General features: G+C 38.0%; 1 long non-coding RNA gene across 1 annotated transcript; it reads right to left on the bottom strand.

Annotated features, from left to right (window-relative positions):
- Positions 1 to 5,600: 5,600 nt before the first annotated feature.
- LOC141562232 (uncharacterized) lies at positions 5,601 to 11,542 on the bottom strand. The gene is made up of 2 exons (XR_012488185.1): positions 11,120 to 11,542; positions 5,601 to 7,623 (listed from the first exon to the last, which is right to left on the bottom strand). It is a non-coding gene; the product is annotated as an uncharacterized LOC141562232 (long non-coding RNA).
- Between the last annotated feature and the right edge of the window lie 5,934 nt (positions 11,543 to 17,476).

Consider the following 17,476-nt stretch of genomic DNA (forward strand, 5'->3'; position numbering starts at 1 on the left):
TTGAGTTCTAAATCCTATCATTTCCTCATTTCTTCCCCTTCCCTTCTGCCAAGGTTGCAATCAGTAAGCAAACAAATTATATTTGTGCAATAATGTAAAACATTTCTATATGTCATTTTAGAAAAGGCTCAAATAAAAGAGAAAAAATGAAAGAGCAACAGAAAGTGAAAAACAATATGCTTCAGTCAGTATTCAATCAAGATCAGCCCTTTCTCTGCAGGCAGATAGTATTCCTCATTAGTTGTTTTGGATTGATTTGAGTATCATCATTCACAGTTTTCATTCAACAATATTATGTTACTTTTTACTACATCTTTCTGGTTTTGTTCACTTCATTATGTATCAATTCATATATTTCCATATTTTCGTGATAACCCGCTTCACATTTCGTAAACCACAATACCATAATATTACAAATATGTATCACGGCTTCTTTGGCAGTTCTTCAATTGAACGGCATCTAGACCTAGTTATAAATATAGTTGTAAAAAAAGAACATTTTCTCCTTTTTTTTATTTTTTGGGAGATTAGACTTAATAGTGCTGGGTAAAAGAGGATGCAGTTTGATAGCTCTTTAGTTATGGTTCCACATTACTCTCTGAATAATTGATTCAGTTTACAACAGTACAATAGTATCCCACTTTTCCCACTTCCCCTCCAACATCTAAAACATTTTTTGGACATCTTAGCCACTCTCAGAGGTATGAAAGTAGTACCTCAGAGTTGTTTTAATTAGCATTTCTTTGAAAATTAGTGATTTGAAATAGTTTTCATGATGATAAATAACTGATTTGTCTGAAAATTTCCTGTTATAGCCTCCTTGATTCCCTCATAGAAGGAAAAAGTAGAAGGAAGCATTGCAATTCTGCCCAGGTGATATTTTGGGAAATTGAAGGATTCCACATTTAAATTCCCTTTCATCTTTTCCATATCCAAAGGGAAAAGCCGTATCTGGATATGGGGCAACCTAAAGCACACACAACAGAAATTGTTTTTTGGTCAGACTCTTTGCAAAGTACTTTACCCATTCTGCCCAGGCATCAGTGTCTATCACTTGCTTTAAGTCCTTGACTTGATTCCAAATCTTTGTAAGAGATCTATAATTATTGCCTAAATTGGACAGTCAGTTCCCTTTATTAGAACAGAAATACTTATGGTGCCTACTTGTCTCCAGATAATCAAGCCTTTGCAGTTCTTAAATTTGACAAGCAGCAAACTGAATTGTTTGCGGGATATCTTTCTCAGTAATAATAACTCATATCTTAACTCAATATTCCCATCCAAAACCCCAGATACTATTGTAGCAGGGAATTCATATCAACATTATTTAACCTTCCCCCTTCACAGGATTGATGGACTCCTTACAGGAACCCTCTCAGACCCCTGGGAACTTTGGAGCCTGTTTACCAACCAATCCCAGTTACTTCCCAAACAAATGGGGCCAAAGTCTTTTGGGGTATGGGGCGATGATCTCATCTTCTGAAACTACTTCCTGTTAAAAATGGACATTGAGCTGGGTCATCCTACAGAATCCTATCTGGAGGCATTTGACCTGAATGAAGATGCAGTGGGTTCAAGTCAGAGCCATAAAGCTGCTCAATACAGCTGTCTAGTGCTGCTCATTTGAAGGTGAATTTCCTGGAGGAAAACAAATCTAAGAGAATGAGAGAGAGAGAGAGAGAGAGAGAGAGAGAGAGAGAGAGAGAGAGAGAGAGAGAGAGAGAGAGAGAGAAAGAGAGAGAGAAAGAGAGAGACAGAGAGAGAGAGACAGAGAGAGACAGAGAGTGAAAGAGAGAGAGAGAGAGAAAGAAAGAGAGAAAGAGAGAGAGACAGAGAGTGAAAGAGAGAGAGAAAGAGAGAGAAAGAGAGAGAGAAAGAGAGAGAGACAGAGAGTGAGAGAGAGAAAGAGAGAGAGACAGAGAGACAGAGAGACAGAGAGAGAGAGAGAGAAAGAGAGAGAGACAGAGAGTGAAAGAGAGAGAGAGAGAGAGAGAGAGAGAGAGAGAGAGAGAGAGAGAGAGAGAGAGAGAGAGAGAGAGAGAGAGAGAGAATAGTAGCAAAACTCACATTCCTGGTAGGCCTGCATGTCTCTTCCCTGAAGATTCTGTAAATACCCAAAATCAGTTTTCAGAAAAGGGAGAATCACATCAGAACAACAGAGTTATTTACAAAATCCTTCCTTATCAGGTCTCATTTATCTGTCCAAAGCAGGATATTTAGATAGAGAGGTTAATGCAAACTTCTACAAGAGGCATGTGTAATGCCTCTCTGCCAGCTTTTTTTGCTTTTTTTGTTTTGTTTTGTTTTTGTTTTCTAGACAAGCATTCCTCTTCTAAACAGGTTTGAGGAGAAGGGGGTTCAATGGCACTTTCAGGAGTCATCTGGGCTTCTAACCAGTAAAGACATTGCATAAAAGCCTTTCTAGCCTGTTGTAGGCCAAAGAGAAGTTAGCTCTGGGATTAGAACCTAATCTGAAGGTATTTAAAAGCCACTCAGATTTCTAGATTGGCTAGCAGCTTTTCATACAAATTATTCAAAAGAACATATGTCTGTGCCACAGGACAAACTATACAAGCAAATGTTATTCCCACATGAGTAACAAATTTAAATAAAATGGACTTGCCCACTGATGTTAGAAATTATTCCATATGTTACATCCCTCTAAGGAAACTTGAATTGAATACACTTAATTAAATCTTCTCCAAATCATATTAAAGACATTTCAGCTTTAGTTTCAATAATCAATAACACTGGGGCATCTAGGTGGCACAGTGGATAGAGCACCAGCCCTGAAGTTAGAAGGATCTGTCAGATTAATGGATAAGGGATGAATTTAGAAATAAAGAAGAGAGCATTACAACATAGAAAGTATACTATTCTGAGTATATAAAATTTAAAAGTTTTGACAGAGAAACCAATGCACCCAATATTAAAAGGAAAACAGAAAAATTAGGGAAATTCTGTTTTGCAATATGTATCTCTGATAAAGGTCTCAATTCTTAGATATAAAGAGACTGAATCAAATTTGTTGAATTACATATGTCATCTTCAATTATGGTCAAAATGATCAGGCAATTTTCAGACTTGTCTATTCTTATCTAAAATGACTAAAATGGAAATGTTTTACATTATTGCACATGTATAACTTGAATCTGATTGCTTACTATCTTAGAAAGAAGGGGAAGGGAAGAAGTGAAGACATGATAGGATTTCAAACTCAAAACTTTACCTAATTTTTTTTTGAAAATAGTATACTTTGCTTTGTCTAAAAATATTTCTTTCCCACAGCAAACTGATCTATAGGAAGAAATACATTACATCAAAATAGCATTAGCTGCAAAGCTCTGCAGTGCCAGGTAAACTAATGCAGTATTGGTGGGGTTTCAGAATGGTAGACCATCATTAGAAATTACCATAGCAGTATCCTTGTGAAATTATAGAAGCAAGGCACCCCTCCTCTTTCTATCTTCACCTTATTAGGGATGTAACAAAAGGAGTGTAGTGTGCAAACACGTCAAAAGAAGAGATTATGTTTGTGTTCAAAGACCATTTCTCGTAGCATTCTTGTGGACATGCCTGATAAGTGAAGACTGACTAAATAAATTCTAGATTCCTAATCAAAAAGAAACAACCTAGTAATTAAAATGGATTGATATAAGAAAATGGAACATTCTGGATGCCTCTCTGAATTAATATAAGTATGAAAATTAAAACCAAATTAAAAGCACATATAGTCATTTACTAACTACCAATAAGTATAGATTATATATATATTTTTTAATGACAAGACAAATAATTTTCTGTAATGTCTGAGAAACTGAGCCAGATAGAGATTAGAAAATATTTAATAATTTATTTAATGGAGAGATATAATGGAACCAAATGGATCCATGGTTTGCTCCCAAGGCTGAATGAGACTATTGTCTCCAAGAATCCAGCAAACAATACGAGTTCTCAAAGACATATATACACGTGGCTCAGATGCAGGGGGTAGACTGAGGCAAGGGCAGAGTCAGGGTGCTGAGAGTGGGAAGGGGACTCTGACAGGGTGGGGTGAGGCATTGGAGGTCAGATGGCATAATCCGGAGGAGGCACCCCGGACATGGGGAGAGACATTTGATAAGATGGTATCTGACATCCCATAGCTTGGGATGGGGAGAGCCATTCTGATATTCTAAACACACGGTCTTTTATCCTTATCAAATATTCTGATAAAAAGCAGGAAGAGGTTTTGCAGGACTGAGCTTTGACTGAAGCTGAGAAACTGAGTCAGGACTTGGTCAGGATAATTAGGGAGACTGAGAACTGTGGCATAACATTCCAAATAGTGATTCATGGCAAAATCCTCAAAGGAAAGAAACCCAAGGCAATAACTGATAAAAAGCTGTCAATATTTCATTCACTTCAATGAATACAATGCAAAATATATTATGTTGTTTTCCAGAGACATCCAAGCTGTGATAGAAGAGGAGAGATTAAATGTCACAAAAGGTAGGAGAGTTCAAGGATACATTTATAATTTGGGTTCCACCAAGTTTTATTTGGAGTCTAATTGTAAACCCTCTCCTGAAAATTGTTTCCTATATTGAGTGTATTGAGTAGGATTCTTACTAGGTGCTAAGTCGGTACTTAACAATTCTCTATTTTAGGGTTCACACATTTAAAGGAATTCACTCCTTGGCCCCTTATGGAGTTCCCACAAGCCCATTCTCTGGGAGGATATAAGGAGCTAACATTGAGTGGGGATGTCAATCTGATGTGAGTCAAGGGGAGAACTTCGGGAAGCTTGAGGAGATGCAAAGCTAGGATTCAGTGGATTCACAAGCCCAGTAGATTCACAAGTCTAAAGGAAAAGCCTGCTCATGGACTTCTGGGGGATTCACATCTAGGACTGAATTCTGGGAAACCCACAATCCCACACTCTTGGAGGCAGAGTCTGATTCATTCCCACTTCTAACTTCCTGCTGGCTGGAGACATTGGATTCAGAGGGAGCTGGAGACTGAAGCTGGCTGGAGACATTCTGACAGGAAAAGATTCAAGACTTTGAAGGACACAATATAGAAACTTAACTATTCTGATTCTGGCTGATTCTGAGACATTCAGGAAGCTAGCCCAGGCTTTACAATTTGGAAAGGAGATGGTAAAGTCATTGAAATCAAGGCTTCATACATGGGACGTTAAGGCACTTTTGGGGAGCATTCTAAAACATCAAAATCTTTTATGATGAAAGACCATGTCATTCCCCTCTATTAACAATTCTGATTGGGGGGGTTAAAACTGTTTTAAAGTTATTCTTTAATAGCCACTGTTCCCAAAAGGATTATTACTTTAAAAATTCATCTTTACTAGTTTCAACAATATGAAAGAGAATTTAGTGAAATTCATCACCAGAACTATTGGAGGGGAGAATTATTGAAATATTTATAACATGGCCATTCTCAAATTTATTCCCACACTCTCAACACTGAGCCAGATCCCTGCAATTCAGTGAAACATGCATAGACACATACATATACACAATTATATAAAAAAAGTTCAGTAAAAATTACCAAACTGAAAATAATATACAATGTTAAGTTTACGTATTCTAAGGCCTCTCTGCGAATGAAAGATTTATAATAACTTTATTTTTTCTTAGGATAGGACTAGGATTTTTCTTTTTCTTTTTTCTTTTTTTTTTTTTTTAATTGTAGCAATTGGGCTTCAGTGAATTGCCCAGGATCACACAAATAGGAAGTATTAAAGTGTCTGAGGCTAGATTTGAACTCAGGTCCTCCTGACTCCAAGACTGATGCTCTGTCCACTGAGCTAGGTTTTTTTCAAACCTGGTAATGAGACAATGGCCATCTTTCAGTGTAGATTCTGAAGGACCTGACTCTTTTCAACAAAGAGATGATTCAGGATAGGACAGTTGGAATGATCTTGTGATGATGAGAGCCATCTATAACCAGAGAAAGGACTGTGGGATCTGAGTATGGATCATAACATAGCATTTTCATACTTTTTGTTGTAATTTCCATGAATTTTATTTTATTTTTCTATTTTTTTTGATTTGCATGTTCTTGTGCATCAAGATAAGATTCCACCATGAATCCTTGCTTTGCTCCTATGCTCAGTTGGCTCCCACCCCCCATGCCATATTGAGACAGACCTTTCCTGAAGTTCTTCCAAAATACCTTCTGCTGGTAATTTGAAATATTTTCAGGTTGTGTCACTGCAAAAATCAGTTTAGAGCCTTGATCTAGTGTTGATCTGAGGCAAACCAGGAAGAGCTCAAACAAAGACCAGTCTATTCTCAGCCAACTTGGCTCAATGGACCCCTCTTTCCCAAATATTTTCTTTAAAGGGTCACATCCAGCTCTAACATAATGTTTTTTAGATCTGATGCCACCATGAGCCTCATCCTTGACATAGAAGTTCCTAGAAACCTACCCACTATAAGAACCCAACCATATATGATTGGACTACAAAAGATGTTCACAATTGGTTGCAGTCTTTTAACATGAATTATCCACTGGACTTGTCTCTTATTGATGGCTGGCAACTGCTTCACCAGATAAGACAGTAATGGAGGGAAGAAAGGCTCCTTTATAGAGGTTTCTTGGGCTGTATCATTAAAGTACTAGAGCCTTTAAAATTTTTCTCAAAGTGGTCAGTGGAAAATATGAAGTACAAGCACTATGAAGCAGTGGAGTCTTCATCCTCCTACTTCCCTTAACCTTTCAACTTCCTCCCACCTCAAGCCACTTCAATGGGCATGAGACTTTTCCAGCAAGGCAATCACAGAAAATCCCCAAATTTCCTTTCTTTTGATATAATCAAAATGTTGAGGTGTATTTTTTTCTGTGCTCTTTACAATGAGAGATCATTGTCCCAATGATGGGACATAGTGGCTCATGGTGCAATCATTTTTGCCCCAGTATGAGAAATCAGAAAGCAAAACAAAAAAAAAATGTCGTCAGGTTTTTCAGCGTAGATTTCAACCAGCAATTTCCAGTGCTTCAGTGAAGATACTGTGGGCAAATATTTGCAGAGCTGTACTTCCTTATACTTGAGAGCCTCTAGAGAGCCAGGCAGTCCTCAAACTATGATATCCATTGATAACACTAATTAGAATCAAATGTTACTATTTCAGATTAAAAATTGAAAATGCTTTTAGGTTTTTTCAGAAGTAATAGCCATTAGATTCCTTCCCTTAGAAAACATAGTTCATGGATAATAAATGCATTCACAAGCTCAAATTATTCTATAAAAGCCCTCAACTTTTTCTTGTCATGTGGAGTTATTGATTTAGCTATGTAGAGAATGGAAGAATTATGAAACATATTTTCCCTTCTTCAGATCTAGAAACAGCGAATCTTCTGCCTGTCCTGGCTAGTGAAAATTGGAGCCCAGTGCCATTGCTGTGAGAAGAATCAAGGGAGGAACTCTATCCTTGCAAAGATCAGCTGGGAAACCACTCTGAGAATTTTGTCATCATGTAAAATTTGGAACATTTGAGATAGATGTCTGCAGTATAGGCTAGGAGGATTGTTTTTCCTGTGATTTCCAAAGCTGCCCTGGATTTCTTCCTCATATGGTTTTCTCAAGAGTTTAAAGCCTCAAAAATAATAGAGGCAATTCTGGAAAAAGAAAATAGAGAGTATCAAGATTAGAGGAATTTGTGGAAAAGCTATATATTGAAGCATTCCCTGCCAGTTTTTTTTTTTTTTTTAATTTAAATTACAGCAGCTGTTCTTCCACTTTGGCTATTTTGAGGGTCATTGAATTCCCTCTATTTCATCTGCTGGCAATTCTATGGATTCAGATTATTCATTAGTTCCTTTAACTAACTACATTTACCTGGTAGGAATGCTATGGTTCAAAAGCCTCTCCCATAGAGGAGAGGCTCTCAGTTTGCTTTGGGAGCATATGAGTGCTCATTCCGATTCCTCTTATTCTTTAACTGCAGTCTTTAGTTGAGGTTCTCTTTCAGGTCCACTCTCCAAATTCTTTGATTAGTAAAACTCTTCAGCAGATAAATGTACAATTCTCCTCCATTAGCATAAGTGAGGAAATTGAATAAATCTTTAAAGTCAGTGAGGGGGAGGGGTGGAGGGGACAATTTTATTCAAGAAAACTAAATAGATGTCATTGCTTATGTTATGAAGCTGAGATATAGGAACAGTGAAGCAATATTCATCACTATGGGCAGGCTACTCTGAGAACGTCAGTTCATTTTTCAAAACTATAAGGATAATTTTTTTCATTTGATTTGAAGGTATAAATGATCATTTGGATTCGCTAGTTTGCTTTTCTTTAAAAGTCAGATCAGTCAAAGTTAACTATTGCAAAGCTAATCATGAGTTAAAATGAAATACAGATGAAATCTACAACACTGCATGTATGATTATGTGTATGAAAGCCAAAAGTGGTATCTTTCATGAATTTTTATGATTTTAGGATACAACAATGAATCTAGTGTCACAAAGTAGACAGCTGGTTCAAGGGGTGCTTTGGGACTTAAGTGACAAAGCTAATATTGAGAGAATTTTACAAGAAGCTATTGATGTAATGGGGAGATGTGAAGAACTTATTGACTGAGAGAAGGAGATAGTTCATACCTGCTATCTGTTCTGGAAGTTACTTTAAGAGAAGACCATATTATTTAAAAATCCCTAGTGAACACAATTTCTGGAGTATGCCTGAAAGGGGATCACTGGGAAGACTTCTTTTTATTTTCAATTTTGTTTCCATCTCATATACAGATATAAGTATTTTGCAAAATTTGATTGAATTGCAATTGTATTTGGACATCTGTTGTTAAGGTATACGTTTCCTTGGAGAAAAATACAATGCAATCAATTTATCAAACAATTTTATAAAGCAAAATAGAAACATGGAGGGAGCTGCCCCATTTTGTACAGTCCAAATTGTCTTAGACAAGTTACTACTTTTAAATTCTATTTCTTTCCCCTTTACTTATTGTTGGGTATCTAATGGAGATTTAAAAAAATCATTGCTCATAAGGATCCTAACTGCACAATCTTACAAATGCACCCCCCTTTTTAAGGTCATCCTTTCATAATTTCCTTTTGTTTAAAATATTGATTAAAAAAGCCAAAGGGAACACCTGGTTTTCTGTTTGAGGAAGGACCCTTTGGTAAAAGACTGTAATTTAATCCAAATCATATTTTTAGCTCCCTTTTTTGTTTTGTTTTTGAAAAAATTCATTAGGACATTTTAAATTGTATCTTATCCAAACATCCCTTTATGTGTTCAAAATAAGAGCACTGTTCTGAGCCTTGCACAGTTCTGATTTATTTTCTAATTGCCAAAATCATCTCTTGGAATACAATTCAGAACCAAATCAAACATGTATAAGCACTGGCTATGAACTTGATGCAAGGATACTGGTTCTTTAAAAAAATAAAATAAATAAATAAATAAAAATTAAAAAATAAATAAATAAAAATAGTTGATTCCCCTTTAAAACCAGGCCATGTCTTAGCCCAGTCCATGGTCTGTCCTACATTTTACAATTTTGAATTAAAAGTACTCTTTTTGAAGAAAAGGCCAGGAAAAAATTGTGTATGCTACAAATTTTAGATTTCTGTAACAGGGCTCTCCCATTTGCTAGGCCATATATAAGCGTGCCCCAGTTTGGGACTCTTACAGAAGTCCTCTATTTGAGGCCAGATGAATTTTCATTTTTTTCAGCACCTTGATGTATTTTGAAAGCTCTTCACAGTAGGTCAATATGTCAAACACTGAACAAAGATTCCAGTTTCTTTAAGATGGTTTTTGGTACATTTTCCTGACTTAAAAAACTCCCTCCCCACTTCTGTCTGTCCGCATATGTGTCCCTAAGGTACTGCTCCCAGGCAGTTCCTGACCTTGGAGCAACTAATAAAGAAGGAATGTCTCTAGAAAATCAGACTTATCTCCTCTATAAAAGCCAGTAACCACTAAGGGGTGAGGCAGGCAAAGGGCAGTCCATGTCTTCTGCCCTCCCAAATCTGGGCCTTTCCCTGTGTGCCTTCATCACGCCTAAGTCCTCCTGATTCTGGCACCCCCTTACTGATGAGCATCCCCCTCCTTCCCCAACGTTAACTCACTCCTAGCTAAGGAGGGATTCCTATCAAGCATCTGTTCCAGAAGCTCACATTCCATGTGGCCGTTTGCCATTCCGTGATCGTTCCATTACAATAGTCAGCAGTTAGATTAGAGCTGCCTGATGTTCAACCAGTCCTTTCCCGCGGTCACACTGAAATCTCAATGACTTCAGCTTGTTCCCCCAAAATAACCAGCCTGCTGCGACCTCACATCACATGTTCACTGCACTACTGGTTTTGCCTATAAACGACTAATACTTCAATTTCTTTCTGTCAAAATAGCCTATGCCTCTCTGTCATAAATCCCCCTTTACAATTCAAGCCAGGACTTCAAGTCAAATTCAATTGAGAGCAGCTGCCATCAAGTCCAAACATTCCAGTGAGGGCTTTCAAACTGCCTTCTCAGAGCGCCGCCATCCCTCTCCTCGCCACAGGACAGTGGTGGGCAGGGGAGCACACAAACCCAAAGGCTGCCCGCCCGCTCTCATCAGGCAGCTGCTCTATCTAGATGAAAGCCTAATTCGCTAGCTCTGTTTGGAAACAGATCCCAGCTCAGTCCTCTCAAATGTCCAAAGCCCTAAACATTGAGACATCACCAGCCCGATGGGCTCCCCTCACAACTGGACTCCAAGGAAGGGTTTCACTTGAAAAGCCATTATCAGAAGGACTGAAGGCACCTGGACCTCAGTGGCTGGGAGTTGCGGCACAGCCCTTGGCAGGCTCAGTAAACTGGGCTCGGGCACTAGTTCTGATCAGTTTGGGATTTCAGAAATAAATTGGAGCTCGCTAAGCTGGAACTTTACTTGGGAAAGGCCCTTTCTTCCCCCCACTTTGGACAGTCTGCCACACAGTTGCAGACGAAAGGTAAGAGTGCCCTTTTCCTTGAGAGCAGTCTTCATCTGGGGACCCTGACCCTTGTTCTTTTGCCTATTAAGTTGCTGTGGTTGCTTCTTCCTATCATTTCCAGCCTGGGAAAGTGGACTGTCAGTTTCTCTCCAGCAGCCACCTCCAGCTTCTATGTTACCTTTCAGGCTTCTGTGCAGACAATCCCGCCACTTGTCTTCTCCCCTGCTGCCAGGCCCAGGAAGGGAAGTGTCCTTTTCTGCCAGATCTGTTCCTTCGCGTCTGACTATGGACCTTCTCCCGGGCTGATCTGCTGAGTTCAGCCTCCCAGTCTCCTCGTCTCCAGCTTGCGGGACAAGTCCCAGAGGCTCGGAGTTGCCCGAGATGTGGGTGGCCCCTCCTCCAGAAACGGAGAGCAGCGGCGAGCCAGACCAGGGGGCCCCGAACTAGATCCCAGACCACGAAAGTGGCTGCTCCAACCGTTCCCAGAAGCTTCCTCGCGCTCCTCCTTCCCCCACCCGGAACAAGGGCTGGGCAGCCTCTTGATGAGCATGAATCGGTCCTTGTTCGAGCCAACTCGGAGCTCAGAGAAGGACATCTGGGAACCGTCCCCCAGATCGAACCCTTTTTGGAAACAAGAAGCTGAGAAGTACTCACCAGTCCATCGACTTTACCTACTGACTGACTCAGTGAAGGAGCTGCTCCAAGAGAGACCCGTGTGACGCTTCCCACATGATTCAAGTTTTGCATGGGAAGTCTTTATACAGCACCTCAGTGACAGGGATGTGACCTTGCATAGTGGAAGAAGCTGATGGAAAAACTCAAGTCGCTCCTGAAATCTCAATCATCTGGTCATCTGGTGTGGACATTCTTGCCAAGGAATTTTGGTTATTCGGTAAATACAGAAGCAATTTAGAGGCGATTTCTTCATATCTCAAAGGAGCAAGAAGGGGGAAAAGCCTCCCAAATGTGGGTGGTATTGTCCGAAGACTGCTGCAAAGAGGGGTATTGAAAAGAGCCGAGAAGGACGAAGAAATGGATCATTTCTCAACATCTCAGATAGACGAAGGTTTTGTGGATGCAGGAGATCTAGTCGGGAACCTGATTAACTTTGATAGCATTATAGCACAGTAGAGAACTATTGCTTCAGAGGGTAAGATTTTGGAGCAGAGATCTCAATGCTTACAACAAACAGGTCTACAACAGAGACAAAATGTTTTCCAAAGTACTTTGTCATGTCAAAGCCTACATGCTCAAAAGAAGTCTGCTGAATGAAGTGGAACTCTGACCACTATCCCCCTTCTGGGAAAAGCGAGAACCCTGGAACCAGACAACAGCGAAGGTGGAATCTAGAAATGGATCATCAACTACTGCAAATACAGAATAGTCGCAGAGCTCTTCAACCTGTATCTTCCTCCCTTCTGCTTCCAGTTGTGGTACACCAAAACCTCTCTCTGAAGGGTTTAAACTATTGCCTCCTCAATATTTTCCAAGGATGATGCTGCTGCTGCTGCCTTCATTGTTTATTTTTAATTATCATATTTTATCATGAAAGCTTTTTATTTTCAAATTTTCAAAACATATTTTCAACATTCACTCTTGGAAAATGTTGTTTTCAATGTTTAACTTCCTTTCCCTTACACCCTCTTCTGGATGGCAAGTAATTCAATATATATATATATATATATATATATATATATATATATATATATATATATATATATATATATATATATATATATATATATATATATATATATATATATATATATATATATATATATATATATATATATATATATATATATATATATATTTGTAGTTCTTCTATACCTATTTCCACAATTATCATGTTGCACAAGAAAAATCATATCAAAAAGGAAAAAAAAATTAGCAAAAATAGAAAATTCAAACAACGACAAAAGTGAAAATACTGTTGTGATCCACACTAAGTCGCTACAGTCTTCTCTCTGTGTGAAGATGGCTTTATTCATTACAAGACCATTGAAACTGGCCTGAATCATCCCACTTTTGATAAGAGCCATGTCTACTAGACTTACTCATCCTATAATGTTGCCGTTTCTGTGTACAATGTCCTCTTGGTTCTATTCACTGCTCTCAGTGAATAGCTGGTCTAAGTCTCTCTGGCTACCTGTGCAATCATTCTGCTGCTCTTTTCTTATAGAACACGCATATTCCATAACATTCCTGTAGTATAACTTATTCAGGCATTCTCTACCTGATGGGAATCTACTCAGTTTCCAGTTCCTTGCCAGTACAAAAAGGGCTGCCACAAATATTTTTGCACATATGGGTCCCTTTCCAACCTTTATGACCTCTTTAGGATACAAGCCCAATAGAAACATGCTGGATTAAAGGACAAACACCGTTTGATAGCCCTTTGGGAATAGTTCCAAATTGCTCTCCAGAATGGTTGGAACAGTTCACAGCTGCACCAACAATATATTGGAGTCCCCATTTTCCCCACATCCCCCTGCAACATTCATCATTATCTTTTGCTGTCATCTTAGCCAACCTGAGAGATGTGTAGTGGTACCTCTACATACTACATGTGTAGTGGTATGATCTACATACAAAATATTTGGGAGTCTCCTGGCCAAGGCAAAGTCAGGAACTATGTGAACACAATGTTTATCAAATTTTTTATTGGGAAGAAAGTAACTTTAGGAAATGCACGTATGACATTTCTGAGTAAACTTTGCTCTAAACAAACTTTTGAACACTTAGTTGACTCACTTTTGGATCAATGGAAAAAGCATAACTTTGGAAATCTCTGAATGCCTTAGTTTTCAGCACTATCATTCTTTGTTGAATTTACTTCTTATTAAAATGTATAATTGTAAGACTTTTTTGAGAGTGGTAAAATGGGAGTATCATTTGTATGCTGTTATATAGTGGACATGCATATTGTCTATTTTTTTATCATCTTAGTAACTTCATGCTTTTTTGCATGTACGATAACCAATCTGCTACCTTGGGAGAAAAATGTAAGATACTATATTTATAGACATTGTTACAACTTTATAATGTATTTTCTTCCCTGTTTTATGTACGTTACATAACATTCAAAAAGGATTTTTTTCCCTGATTGACAAAAGGAAACAAAATGCAAAATCTATGATTTTGATAACTTATTAGCCAATTATTTTGCAGTGCTTGATTATGTTGAGAGTATCCTCTGTTTTGAGCTTTTTGTTAGCTACTGAATGACTACTTTAGACACTTTTGGGTTTTACATAGCTTGCATTTTAATTTTTTGCTTGTCATTTCTATCAACTGTTAGCCTTATTTTAATAAAAGTTGTAATACCAGCCTACTAAATCTGAACTCTATAATTTCTTGACCTATGCACATTTAATTTAATTCAATCAATGAAGACAGAAAGGGAAAAGACATGCACTGTTTTCTCATGATCAAAGAATGACTTGAGCCTACAGGCAACTCCCCATAAGAATTGGGATCAAGATCTAGTAGTGGTATTGCTGGATCAAAGGAAGGCACAGTTTTATTACCATTTGGTCATAGTTTCAAGTTTGTCTCCAGAACAACTGGATCAGTACAGAACTCCACCAAAGATGTGTGAGTGTTCCAATTTTTCCATATCCTCATGAATATTTTTTTAATTTTTTGCCATGATATCCAAACTAATAAATGTCAAGTACCTCAGAGTTGTTTTATTTTGCATTTCCCTAATCAAAAGTAATTTAGAACATTTTTTATATGCCTACAGACCTTTCTCTTTCCGTTGGCCCCTGCAAAGAATCCAAAAATAAATGTACACTCTATGTGTGTACATCTATGTGTGTACATTAAAATAATTATGGTGAAATCTTCATCCACAGCTCCCTTCTGGACACTGGCTTTGGGAGACTGGACTCTCTTTTCTTTCTGCACTCAAATTTTCAGAGTCTGAGATAAGTCTCTTCTAGATTGGTGAGTCTGCCTTGATTGGCTCTAAATTCGTTTTCACTAAGTATGGTTCCCAATTGGACAAAAGGCTACTTTTTGGCTTTGTGATTAATTTATATTTGCAACCTGTAAAACATTCAAATTCTATTTTTGTAAAACTTATGTAGCCATTATATTACTTTTATCAACAGAGATTTCTGGGGTTTTTTTGTTTGTTTTGTTTTGTTTTCATCCACCTTACTTTCATTTTGTCAAAACCAGGGAGATTCAATATTGAAACTGCTAATTCTTTATTTTCAGCCAGCTAGTCATGAAAACTTCCTGCTGGTGAGAAAGAGATTTTTGTTGTCTTTCAATTCTTTTCAAAACAAGTAATAAATCATCTTGGTCATCAATAAAGAAATTATTCCCTTGATGGGTAGGACTTAAAGGGAGCTATTCCTCTTTCTGATGCTTTGATACCACCTTGAAAGAGCAATAATTTGGGGTAGAACTGACAGCCTTAAGGAGAGAGATTCCCCAGTCCAAAAGTAAGTGGTTAGTGCAATGTGATCATCCTAAGAGCAGTCCTACCCTCTTCTGATAAGAGGAAGCTCATTTAAGTTTTATAGAGATGAAGAGAGGAAAATATTATTTTCACTATATTTTGTTTATGATTGTTAGTTATTGATAATTAGGGTTAAATTTTCAGGAAGTTTTGAAGGAGGGTAGGTATAGGTTCTAGTTGACCAGTCTTTGGAGATTAAGGACCAAAGTTAAGAATTAGAAATATTTGAGAATTTGTCTATATAATCCCTGAATATTCTATTTTTAGTAGCAGAAAAGACACTTGTGTAGGGGATTTTCAGGCAGATGAAAAATTGTCTCCCTTGCTTCATATTTGAAGCACCTTCAGTTGAGATTTTCTCAGAGGAAATGGCTTCAGGAATTCTTCAGTTCTCTCAATGGAAGCCTCTCCAAAGCAGAGCTGCTCCTGCTTAGGTCCACCTGCAGGAGAGATGAAGTCAGGCATAAGGGGATGTATGCATCCTAAAGGATCCCAATTAGCATATGAGTGGCTTCTGTTGGCGATGAATAAAGAAAGAGTTATTAGGCTATGTCAAATTTGTTTTGAGAACACCAAAGGTTTAGAGGATTGTGTTGGTCAAAGCATGGAACTTCAAATTACTTAAAAGCTATCTCTTCCAAAATGAGTTTAGAGTAACTGAACTATTGAAATGGACAAAAGACTGGCCTCCTCATCCCTGGGTCAGCGGGCCTCAGGCTTATAGGAAAATGTTGCTTAAACTAAATTAAGGGAAGTGTTATGCTCAGACTGGGCCCCATCCCCCGGTTCATGAGAACCTAGACTCTCTGAGAAGTGTGTGTCTAACAAAATCACAACATTGCAAACCATGCAGACACTCTCATCCTCTTGTCATGGCACTTCCCCATTGTAAACGAGAAACTATGTAACTGCAAAGCTGTACCCAGACGGGGCAAACAGGCTTAAACTGGTATCTCACTAAAGGTTCAGGGCTGATCTCTACTAGCCTGTCTAGTGGGGGTCAGTAGCAGGCCAGCTGATAAATAATGCTTTAAATTTAATAATCTGGTCAGAGCTATCTATCTTATGTCTGTCCATTTCACTATTGATATTGCTATATTCTTCATCTTTCTCAGTTTTTTTCTTGTGATTATACTTTGAAAAAGAGGTTAGAGAAAAATGGATCTTTCACCAGTTCTTGTATCTAAAAGGGACTAAATACAAAGGGCACTTAAAATGAGGGAAACCAATTGGCAAATTAGACTGAGGCAATTTTGTATTGTTACTAAATTATATGTTTAGAAGATTCACAATTTATTAAAATAATTAGGAAACAGACGGATTACCCTAGTCTGACTTGTTATAAGTTCTACACTTCATAGAGGATTCAGGCAAGACCTTGATCACATTTTTCTAGAGAAAGACTTCAGAAAAGTTTTAATTTAATTTAATGTTGTGCTTTGTTAGCTTCTCTGAGTGTCTGTTTTTTAAGTGATGAAGCCAAGTTTGGCAATAGTGGGGTCTTTATTTCAGATAGAAAAACACCTTATGCAATCAGGAAAATATTTGAGAATGGGAGAGTGTTTTGTCCATATCATTTGGACTTTGTGCTAAACCATATCTAAAAAGAATTTTACATAAGGCTTTTCATTTGGCATGATGAACCAAAAGAACCAGGCCTTTAAAAAAAACAAACTTTCAAAACAGGCTTAAAAAGGATTAAATTTCTCTCTTTTCTGTGTTTTCAACACTTACCTTGATGAAAATTGATGAGAGGAAAGATAGATACAGAAATTGTTTGAAAACTAAGATTCTGGGGCAGAGCCAAGATGGTGGAGAGGACACATAATTCATTCTAAGCTTCTCTTCTACCCTCTCTACTGATTACCAAATTCAGCCTCTGAAATAGTGCTTGACTGGTAGAATTCACAAATATTGGGAGTACAACAAATGATCAGCAGAAGATAATCTGGAAGATCACCAGAAAAGTTTTTTTTTTTTTCCTGATTCTGGTGGGAGAAGGCCAGCTCAGGCAGGGAGGCAGAGCACAGAGTCTAGCACACTGAGTGGACCGGGACAGGG

Source organism: Sminthopsis crassicaudata, chromosome 3 (genome assembly GCF_048593235.1).
Source record: "Sminthopsis crassicaudata isolate SCR6 chromosome 3, ASM4859323v1, whole genome shotgun sequence".
Classification (NCBI taxonomy): domain Eukaryota; kingdom Metazoa; phylum Chordata; class Mammalia; order Dasyuromorphia; family Dasyuridae; genus Sminthopsis; species Sminthopsis crassicaudata.